At 37.5% G+C, this 12,500-nt stretch overlaps 1 long non-coding RNA gene across 1 annotated transcript in view; it reads right to left on the bottom strand.

Annotated features, from left to right (window-relative positions):
• Positions 1 to 5,808: 5,808 nt before the first annotated feature.
• The window catches only part of LOC118764462, a 20,092-nt gene continuing 13,400 nt past the window's right edge, over positions 5,809 to 12,500 (bottom strand). The window contains exon 3 of the long non-coding RNA XR_005000272.1: positions 5,809 to 5,819. This is a non-coding gene — a long non-coding RNA (uncharacterized LOC118764462). The remainder of the gene's footprint in view (positions 5,820 to 12,500) is intronic.

Below are 12,500 nucleotides of genomic sequence, written 5' to 3'. Positions count from 1 at the left end.
GGTTATTCATGATCGAAGAAAGCGCGGGGGGGGGCTTATCACCCTCGGTGACTTTAACACTAGTGACACTCCTTGTAGAACAATACCGCTGATATGAGCAATATGTCAAAAACCGAATATTATGCAATCTTCAACTCGCAACATCAACTTGTTTCAATCCCTTTTTACGCATATATAACACACATTTTCCAAGCACTTTTAATATCTTTCTCAGTTCCAAATATAACTTCCATAACTTCTGTTACATCGCAGTTATCCGTTGCACATCCAGTAATACAAAATACCTCCATATTTCAGACCCTGTGGCACTTCAAGCCAGCCGAATATTCGAAATTCCACCAGGTCTATACAAGCTAATCCTAGTAGTATGTGTTTTACTTTTAAACCATCAAAACATTGTTACATTTGTGTATGAAACTGCCTTTTTGGATATGTACCTTCTCAGCATTCCCCCCACACAAAAAAAAAATAATATTCCACTGTTCAGGTGCTGCGGGTGTCCAGGTAAAAGGAAACAGAATCTGCAACACCCATAAAAATTTAGTTACTTCCTGAAAAGTGAGCGGTATTTATCCAGGACAACAACTTTTGAAAAACCACAGCCCGAACCATGCAGAGTGTCTTCTTGTCGCAAATAGACTACAAGCTCCTTTGACTCACAAATGGCAGCTAATCTTTGTCAAAGTAATGTCCACTAATGTTGCAGTGCCCTGAATTCTGTGGCCTCTTGATTATAATAGATCTATTAACAATATTCCTACGAATCATGTCTTCATCTACGTTGCTTGCCTTACATCAATTTCCATATTGTGCACACTGGATAAACTATATGTAAAACCTTTAAACCTTTCCACCGCACCAGTTTTGCCACTGTTCCTACTTATACGCTAAGTATGAAAGTATATCAACCTATGTCGTTACTCAAGGTCATTGGCAATATTAGTATCCTTCCCATCAAACTCATACACCGTCACATCCTTCAACTTATTCAGTCTGTACTACTCCAGTAATTTATTCTGATTTCAAGAAACACGTCGTTGTGCCCCACACTATAAATTTCAACACTTCTGTTCCTTCCAATCATCGCACCTTTTCGCACCTGCTTCCAATGTATAACATAGGTAATGGAGAGGACACTTAACACTTTCTCCAATACTTTGATTCTCTCTCTCTTTCTCATTGTCATTACGGAGAGAATCTTTATGCTATACGAAGACCATTGGGTGAAATAAGCGAGACATATTCACTTATGTAACCAAAAGTCGTTTCTTGTATTTGCGAGATTTTAGAAAGCAGTCTCCTTTCCGAGTATATCACAACGTCTTCACCATGTATGGCATTCAAATCTCCTATAAAAACGTCCCATCTATGGGCTTCATCCGTCTAACTTCACTTAGATTCGTAGCTTCATATTAGATCACATAATTTCGGTATGTGCTGATGAAAGTACATTTGTAACACAACGTATCAATTCACGTCTGCTCTCATATTTAGTTTTGTTCCTACTTTCTATCTTTTGAACATCAATTACCTATTTGTCGTCAAGACCAATATCATTCACTTTCCTGAAGATAACACTATCCTTCATTCTTACCTAAATTTTCCAAGCATATGTCAATCCCATTTAATCGAGAAGCCATATGCCAAACTAGGAATGGCTCCAAAGGGGAGTGATACAACAATATTTATCATACAAGAAGAAAACATGTAGTACACTGCAAAGCACATGGATTAATGTAAGCAGATATTTCACAACTTGATTTCCTATAATTTGAGATTTATCATCCCAATTGTGAGCAACAATTTTTGACTAGTACTGAAATATCATAATTTCAATCGCAATTATTCCGGAGCATGACTAGAAAGAAGATACACTTATCTAGAATTAAAATATCCATATGAGGTATGGAGTGTTATGTAATTAGCTATAATTGTATTTGTTTCATTGTCCACGTCATGCAACATAACATCAGAGTGGTAAACTTAATGGATATATTCTCTTTAGACAATGACATGCAACTGGTAAACACGTATCATTAACATTACTAGAATCCCGTGGGTAGGACTTGAAAGCGTAACTTATTAGTTTAGTGAAGCAGCAGATTATATCAATAATGATTTTGGATTGCCTGCCATTCGTCAGTTCCTCTGGACTTTGCTTTACCGTTGCTATATGAAGCATTGCTTAAATGGAATGGCTTTCCAAGAAATTCATACTGCACTATGTTATCCACAGTGAAGGCCCATGGCTCAGTGGTTAGAGCGTCGAGCTTACGATCGTGAGGTTGTGAGTTCGATTCCCGGACCGGGCTGTTTGTTGTGTTCTTGAGGAAGACACTTTGTTTCACGTTGCTCCAGTTCACTCAGTTGTAGAAATGAGTTACGTCATCACTGATGCCAAGCTGTATGGGCCTTTGCCTTTCCCTTGGATAACATCAGTGGTATGCATGGGTGACTGCTGGTCTTCCATAAACAACCTTTCCCGGACTTGTGCCTGGGAGGGTAACTTTCTAGGTGCAATCCCCTGTCATTCATGACTGAAGAGGGTCTCCTCCACTTCCTATGTTATCCACAGTAGAGGTGTAACTGTCTATTTGCCTCTTTGTATTTCTTTCTTTCTCTTTCTCTTTCTTTGCCATTGACATTGATATAAAACAAGGAGAATGTAAACAACATCTACTAACGTCCATACCAGTAATATCGCGGGAGCTTCAATTACGAAGTGCCTTTAGGTCTCTAACTGCACATCCGTCGAATTTCCCATGACTAAAATTTATGTTTATCGCACTTTCTTCTGCAATGGATGTCATTATCTCTGTCTAAATATTTCTCGCATACAACACCAATTGTATAGTCTCTTTTTTAATGTTACTACTGGTACCAACAACATCATTACTACTTATTCGAGGGCAGTTTACAGATTCTATCTTGCTGGTTTATTATTTTAGTCGTAAATTACATTAATAAGAGAGTTGCATAATAATGTCCTAAAACTAGAGGTTAGTTTTACTATGTAACTGACGTTTAACTCTGAGGAGGCCAATGGCATGAAGTAGTTACATGATTAGAGTAACTGCTATGTGCTGTTGTGGCTTCTGTCTCGTTTCTGTGATTATTTGTGCTATAACCTTTTCTTCTCTGCAGTTTGTTGCGAAGAACGAGTATTGTAACAAGTGAATCTATTTATACCCATGAAGGACCGTATTTTTGATAAATTGTCATTGTTTTGTCAAAAATCAACGATCAATTTAGCGATCAACATTCACAACTACGCTTTCATACGTAGATATTTATTCATACATATATGTGTGTGGAGAGTTGCTTTTACACACATACAAACACTGATTTTCTTTAATACATGCGTACGTACACACGTGACTTTCACAGGTATACACACTACACCCTGAGGTGATAGTCATTATCAAAGAGGAATATCTGAATATAAATTACGCTATTATTTCAATAAAGCGTCCTTCCAAAAAATGGTCAAAATATTAGTAAAGATTTCATTAAGAACAAAATGGATGCAACATTCTGAAATACAGAAATATAATAATAGTAAGAAAATAATTATAATAACGACATCAAGAACAATAAAAAACAATTGCCATAATGTTGATAATAACAACAGTTATGGTAATAGCAGCGAAACTACTAAACCTGATCATAATGATATCAATAATATTGATAATATAAATAATAATAACAGCAATACCAATATACAGACAACCGTAAAAGGCAAAAGGAAAGAATTAGCTTAGGTGCTAACAAGAATTTTACAAAAAAATCTCAATAACCAGTATCTTTACTGGTAATGAAGGGCCTAAAGTGATTTGGGAGTTTTAGCAAGTCTTGTTTATTTTTGTTTCGGTTTTTGTTTTGTATTATTTTCTTTTATAGTTTATTAAATGTAATGGGGGTTCACACTATCTGAAAGTAATATATTTATAGCAGACAATATTCAGTACGAAAGATATTCTACACTATATATTTTATTTCTTGCACTCGTATATACGATTATCATATCACATTGCAATTACCACAAGTATTTTTATATAGTCTTGCACGTGCGAGGTCTATCGCGAGGATTATTTCACTACTTACTTTTGATAGAGAAGTGAGGATAGTCTCCTTTGCCGAGTGACTATGGAGAAGACATTATTTTATGGTGAACGCGATTGAAAACTAGCAAGTAGAGCTTTTACTCACAGACGAAGCCCCCATCAACTTCTAAAAGTATCACTTTATGAGGAAGGCAAGGTTACAGTGGGACGATGTGCTGTTCAGTAAGTACATCGGGGTGGCTATCGAAACCTCTGTGGCAAAACTGCCTTACATTAACAATACAGATATAGATTGTTTGTCGAAACTAAGAGGAGGAATATGCTTAGGTTATCCAGATTGTCTGCGACGTGTCCCGAATCAACCTATGAGTGTTTTTGGTCCGTCATTTGGTGTTCATTCTCTAGTAATTAAGCTTTGTTCTAAATCTATGCATCGTTGATGTTATTTGTTTTTGCCTCATGTTTTGGCAGAGGGAGGATGTGGAAAAGCACGAGACACACCTGCCCATAAATTCATCCAACAATACATGGAAAGGAGTAACACCTGGTTTATCGTTAATAACATTGGTGGTGCTGTCAACATTAACTAGTAATCATCCTGTGATACGATATCTGTAGTCGGTCAATGCGAAAACAACTTTAGTTCGGTGCCCTGGAAAACCACAAAACAATACCAGAACTATAGAGGGCGCTGAGAGAAATGAAATCTAGTAATTCTTTAGAACTGGTAATGAAGTACATCTCAGACTGAGTCGAAACTAAAGCAATGATATCCAGTATGGCCGCTTTTAACCATTTGAAAATACTCAATATTTGTTATTTTCAGCTTTCAGTCTAATAGGAAAAGTCATGAAATTTCGTAGCAGAATTAAATGAGCAGTTCGCGATGTTGAATGGTTAGTTTAATTTTTCATGTTCCTGTTGTATAAGAGAAGGCCAAACGTTAAAATTGGTGGTGGTGGTGGTGGTGATGTTGTTAGTGAATGGTAAAGATGTGGCTGATGGTGATGTTGATGATGACAGTAATGATGATGATGATGATGAGGATGATGATGATGATGAGGATGATGATGATGATGATGATGATGATTATGATGACGATGATGATGATGATGATGATGATGATGATGATGATTATGATGATTATGATGATTATGATGATGATGATGATGATGATGATGATGATGATTATGATGACGATGATGATGATGATGATGATTATGATGATCATGATGATGATGATCATGATCATGATTATGATGATTATGATGATGATGATGATGATTATGATGATTATGATGATGATGACGATGATGATAAGGATAACGACAACGATGATGATGATGATGATGAAGATGGTGGTGTTTGTGGTGGTGGTACCGCAGCTGTTGTCGATAGTGATGGTTATTATGATGTTGAGGTTACACAGTGAATTGAAGCTGCATTTATCAGCCTATATTCAACCATTGTCTTCTCCCATTCAATTTATTTCTCTTCCTTTACTTCAGGTTTTATAACGGAAAGTCCACAACTTGTGCAATCGTTGTGGACCAATCGGCTTTCGCCTCTGGGATGGGCCCTATACAGCGTATCAGAAAGACGATGAGCATCTCACATCGCCTTTGAATGTTTTTGAGATCCCGTGTTACAGAAGAAAAAGAAATCTGTACTATTCTTTGGTTGTAAAGTAGTCTGCTGCCTGAAGTGCAGGGATGTAAATTTAACAATAAAGAATCTATGAAAATTCCAATTACTCTGAATTGCATTACCATTATTTTAGCGTAAAATAAATGCGAGTTATCATAATATTACGATTTCTTAAATTGGTACAAAGTCGATAATTCTGAAGAGCGAACTATTGACAAATGAATGGACAGCACTTATCTAGAAGCTGCTAGAGGTTACTTCTTCGATTCTAATTATGTGAATACGATGTAAACCGCAATAAAACAGCCCTTCTATTGCTGTTTCGCCACAGGTCAATCTTAAACGAGCTGAATTATGAATGAAGGCACCCAAGCCAATCATCATCACCTTTTTATTTAGGTTCAGTGAATCATATAACTATATCATACAGAATGTCCTTCCATTTTTAAATCCGAAAGATGTTCTTTAAAGGAGGTATGGTTCATATTGCTCGCCGGTCGTGTCACGACGTTCAGACAACTCTGCAGGCATTGTTATTGCGAAGTTGAAAAAGTATTGTTGTTTTGATGTATAAGATCAATTCAGCTCTCACCCTGTAGAAGTATGATCAAAGACATTTTAAAAATGACTACTTATCTTTTGAAAGGTAAGAGAGTCCAGTTTGCTGGACATTGTTGTAGAGCTGAAAAAGAGGTAATTTCTACTCTTTTTCCTCTGGAAGCCATCTACTCGCAATACCAGAGGGCGCACACTCTCCTACCCTGATGTAATATCCAGGGATACAGGCATCCAGCAACAGGACCTCCGTAATGGCATGATGGACCGTGAAGTCTGGCGTAGCATGGTAAATTCCATTGTCTCGACCACGGTCAAACAATGACGATGATGACTTATCATTTTAATGCAGCGATAGTTATCTACGATTATATTGTTCTATGTATCCTTCTATTAGAAGCTGATAGAATGCCATTTAAGGAAGATCATTTTGCTATTTCTAGTTGGTCGACTGGTCGGACGAAGGAAACTTTGTGGGCTCATTCTTTTGGTACACTGGTGTGTAAAACAAGATCTTATTTATTTATGTTCAACCTCTTAGACAAATATCGCGGCTTTCTTCACCTTCGCTGACTGACTTGTTTTACTTATACTTCGGGTTAAGTGAATCCAACTGTAAAAATATAAACGCAATAGCCTTTAACAAAAGCCATCCCTGCATATTAATATGGAGAAAATGCCCATAAAAGAGAGAATGTATTTATTTGTTCATATGTATACGTAGTATATAAATACATACTACATACATAAATACATGCGTACATACATGCATACAAATATACACACACATACACAAACGCACACAAACATATATAAGAAATCATATAGAAACAAAATTCAATAAAAATATACATAGGGCAGTTAGGAATTGATAGGATTTTGCCAGAATTTTCCGGTTCGATCAAATAGAAAAATTCCATGTAAAACTAATGGATACCATTTCTGTTCTTCTAAATTTCCAGCTGTTCTGCTCAAACAAAAACCAAATGAAGCATAATTGCGAGATGAATAAAATGCACTTTTATTTGAACACGTATTTAGAGTTTACTATCGAAGCATTTAAAAATAGGTTTACGATCGATTTAATGAGCCTGGATTAAAGAGATTAACGAATTGGAATGCTGAAGTTGGCAAAGACACTGACACGTAGATGCCATATCAGAGAATACCTCAGATAGATTTCAGCCGGCAGCTGTCCATGGCATTGTTAACTTGATGGACATCACGAATATTATAGAGGTTTCTTTTCTCATTTCTGGTGTCGTTAATATTTATTATTATTATACAAGCAGCGAAGTATAGAGTCAACAGAGCGTTAATTTCTTTAAATTCTCTGATTAAATCCTGCTCAGATAGACTTCACTTTGGTATAAAGCTAAATGTGATTCAGATCAGTAAAATAAAGTACCAGTAAAAAACTGAAGCCGAAGTACTCGACAGAACCTACGCCTCTCAAAACTTGCTGGCTTCGCACCTGAAACATAAGTTTATTGTTGTGTCAGACTGGCCTCGCGGTCCGGACCAAACCAAAATCCGAACAATTTAACCGGTCCTTCCGTCTAATGCCCTACAGTGCCTTATAGGAGCCGAGCTGCAAATCCACCGACTTGTTCTGATTAATTTTTACTTCTGGCACCGTTTCGTACTCCCTTAAGTTAGTGCCGATCACTTCGATCTCTGAGATGTCCGAAACTATTACGGTTACGTCGTCCCTGTATGCTGACACGAAACTTCTGCATCCTAGATCGCAAAAATAACTTTCTTAGTAATGACTCGAGAGTCAGTACGTAGATAAGGGGAGGGTATAGGCATTCTTGACGGTTCGAAAGAGCGATACTAAACGATTCCGACATGTGGCCGTTTACTTGGACCACCGAAGATATGTCGCTATACATTGCAGCGATCCAGCCTCTGAAAACAAGACCGAAACAAGCCGCAGCGGGGACAAAAGCTTTCTATTGATCCAAATTGACCAGGGCTCCATCCATATCAGTTTCCTTCCTTACCGTCTCTGTCGTGTAGCACCTAAGGTGGAAGTTGTCGTGGCTTGTGACTATAGGGGTAGCGCTTGTCTGCGCGTCACCGACCAGCTTTTCGTCGACTAATGCCAACCTCTTGGCTAATACCTTGGCCAAAATCTTATAATCTGCGTTCAGAAGAGTTATGGGCCTAAACTTATCTAATTGGTCCCCTCGTTTGGGTCCTTTCTCAGGAGCACCACCTCGCCACGGCTCACTGTACTGGGTATTCTCCCGTCCTGCTTCCAGTCGTGGTAGACATCCACCAAGAGATATCCAAACGTTGAGCGGTGACCCTGCTTCTAGGGCGACACCAGGCCACGAACATTTATGCTACCTACTCTTAAACAACTCACGATGACCGCACAGAATTTAGAGAAGACACAAAGGGGCGTGCACTTACCATTCAGGTATCGCTGGAGGTCAAGTGTCTCAACGTCCATGAGTTGTTGGGGTTCCCCTTTAAAAGCCTACTCGTGGCCTTTACATTAGAGGTTCTCACGTCTTGCGTGAAGCTCTCCCTAATGAGTTTATATGCCTCTACAGGCATTCAGCAAAAGAGACCGGATTTGTGGAGCGCAAATAATTAGATTCTGCACAACCACCATGCATCCTGTTTCTTCACTTGTGGGCTACTCGCCAAAAACATGGTATCGCTTCTGCACCCACACTATTAACCAGATTTCGCACGTCTGGATTTTCATCTCTTTCCCAAGAAGAAAAGGCATCTTAAAAGTCACCATTTTTACACCGTTATTCAGATTCAGAGCGAATCGCAGAAGGTCCTCCACTCACTTACGGAAAACGACTTCCAGACCGGATTCCAAAAGTGGCTGGAACACTGGTGTATTTCTAGCAAGGTGACTATTTCGAAGGCAATAATGTTAAAACGTAGGTAAATGAGTTTTTTATTTATTAAACATAACTAGTCCGAGAGCTTTGTGATACCACCTCGTATCATCATGTGATTTGGGGACTGAAAGTGCAGTAGAGTAACTATAATTTCTGAGAATGTCTACCTTCAGATGCTCCATAACTTCGCAACCATTTGATTTAAAATGTTCAGCAAGTTCTAGCGAACTATTGTTCTTGTGTCAGGCGTCCCACAAACGCCCACCGATGTTTATGCGCAAGTTGATAACTTTATGAATTATGTTATAAATTTTACTTTGAGTGCTAAAATTAAGAGTAAACGATTCACCTGTCATTAGCGATTTCTTTTAAGGTATAAAGAAGGGCTCGCGCGCACACACACACACACATACATACATAAATATATATATATATATATACACATATACATACATATATATATATATACACATATACATACACACACACACACACACACATATATATATATATATATATATATATATATATATATATATATATATATACATACAAACTGGGACAACAAAACATCGAGATAGACGATAAAAAGAAAACAAGGACGGGTCATTCGAAGTTTTCTTTCCTCAGTTAAGTACCAGTTTATCTTCACAATTTCGGCTCATTATACTTGAGATTGCTCCAATCTGGCCAATACAGGTTCACTAGAAAGTGGAAAGAGCTCCCTACATAAAAAGGAGATGCTTAAGAGTCACCCTCGAAAATTTCACAGTAATTTATCGGGTATTCATGATCGATATAAAGCAAAACTAATCATTTACTGATGAGATTTAAACTAGTTCGTATTTAAATTTCTATATGAATATAATAAAATCAGTATAATACGTGGAGGTATCAAGACGTTCCCTATTTATGGTTTCCTATTTATGGTTAGTAAAAAAGGCCTTATATGTTTTAACATCATTTCTTTCGAAATAGTCACCTTGCACAGCAATACACTGGTGCCAGCGCTCCTGCCTCTTTTGGAATCCGATCTGGAAGTCGTTTTCCGTAAGCAAGAGGAGGACCTTCTGAGATCCACTCTGGATCTCGATAACGGAGTTAAAACGGCGGCAACAAACTATTGTCTTGAAAAACAGGAAAGAACTCTAGCTAACGTAATCCTAAGTACACTCTTTAAAACTAAAATCTACCGGGAAAAAATTGCTGTCATTTCTGGAAAGCTATTAATCGTAAGTTTACGTGATTATAATTTATTTGGTAGTAAACAGCATTTAGTGATGGGATTTTGAGTGCAACAGAGCCGGAGGTGATATTCCAGGAAATTTTATGTATATTATATTGCTTCAGTTCACTTTTGTTATTTCTAATACCATTAAAGTTGCGCATGGATATCGCACAATCTCTTTACACTTAATGTGGTAAGAAGCTTGCATGATTCCGAGTTCAATTTCGCTGGATCCTTGGACAAGCGTCTTCTATTAAAGCTTCAGGCCGACCAAAGCCTTGTGAGTGGATTTGGTAGTCGTAAACGGAAAGAAGCCTGTTGTATATAAATATGTATATCTCTATGTGTGTATGTCTTTGTCGCTGTTTACGTAACTGTGATTTAGCGTACGGCAAAAGAGATTGATAGAATGAGTGGTTGGCTTAAAAAATAAGTCTTGGGTCGATTCGTTCGACTAAACTTTTTAAAGGTGGTGTCCCGGCATGGCCTCTGTCAAATGATTAAAACTTGTAAAAGATAAAAGATAAAAGATTGGTACAAATGAGACACAAACATGAATGGCAGTAACGAGTACTGGTTCGTCACAACTTCTAATATGCTAACATAATATGCAATTTTGCTAGAAATCTTAGGAAAATATAACCTCGAAGCAGAACTGTCCTAGAAAAGCACCAATTGAATAAAGTGGATTTGGGTTCCCTGTAGATAAGAAAGTAACATAATGGTCAAGGCTGGAATGCCGTAGATCAGCTCGAGTACAATGAACATGGGGGCAACCGACAGTAACTAGTTAAATCACATCTAGCTACACCTATCGTAATAAAAAAGGATGGATTCATTGTTTTACGTAATCTTATACTATATTTGAAAATAAATACAGTCGGGCTATGGTTTAAATGCTTTTGAATATCAGTATACTTGAGAGCGCCTGCCATTTGGCTAAACAACAACAGTAACTAAAAATAATCTAAGTTCCTATGTTGTTATTGATTAAATGTTTTTTTAAAATGTTATTATTAGTTTGCACCCCGTCAGTTACGACAACGAGTGTTCCTGTTGATCCGATCAAGGCAAGGACCTGCTCGAGTTATTAACGGGCAAGTGGCTGAGCACTTCACAAACATGCGTACGCTCAACGTAGTTCTCAGGGAGATTCAGCGTGATACTGAATATTCACATAAAAATACAACTCGTTTTCGCCAGCTGAGTAAACAGAAACGATGTGAAATAAAATGTTTTGTTCAAGGGCACCATACGCTGCCGAGTATCGAACTTATGACCTTAAGATCGTGAGCGCAATAGTAACCATTAAGCCACACACCCTATTATTTTATTTCGCCATATGTATGTGTATCATTGACTGAAAGTAAACCGCTAGCAGAGAACCTCCAGCCTATAGTACCAATTCCAATTTCAGGAGAAATATATTTTTATTTCAATCATGCTATCTATAACATCTGAAAATGCATCAATACCTCCGCATCCCACTCCGCTTTCTTTTTGAGATATATCACCTTGATCGAAATCGAAAGTAAAAGTTTGATTACCAACCTAGTAATTTATACATATGGTCAGTTGGTGTGAAGGTCCGTTTGTCTGTTGGACTGTGCCAATAGAGCTGTTCGTCAGATGATATGTATAAAGTAAGCAAGAACTATCACTGCAAAGAATAATTAAATTTTTGCGAGGTGTAATAAACTATTGGAAAGTCTCTTTCTGTTACCATTCCACTGCTATTGTCTTGGCAATCTACCAGATTTCAGGCTATAAATGTCTTGACATTTCACATGCAAGCGAACCTTCTGTAATCTGATATTTGCGTAAGACAATCTTTGACACAAATAAATATAAGAGACATCGGTGGTGAAAAGATTTCGCCAATCTGATTAGCTATCTCAGATTTTTCGGAAAGATTATACCAATCGGCAGATTCTATCAGGAAGAAAATCTATAGACTACATTGAGGTATTTTAATTCTTTTCGAGATGTGTTAAAAGATACACGTCATTTCTATTGGCATACACATACATTTATGTACTCAATAATTATACGTATACTCTCCCGCATACTCAAATACTCACACAGCCGCATGCACATGAAATTATATAAGTGTATGCGCTTACATATTATGTGAGT

This window comes from Octopus sinensis, linkage group LG8, assembly GCF_006345805.1.
Source record: "Octopus sinensis linkage group LG8, ASM634580v1, whole genome shotgun sequence".
NCBI lineage: Eukaryota > Metazoa > Mollusca > Cephalopoda > Octopoda > Octopodidae > Octopus > Octopus sinensis.
This window is presented reverse-complemented; position numbering and strand designations above follow the sequence as displayed.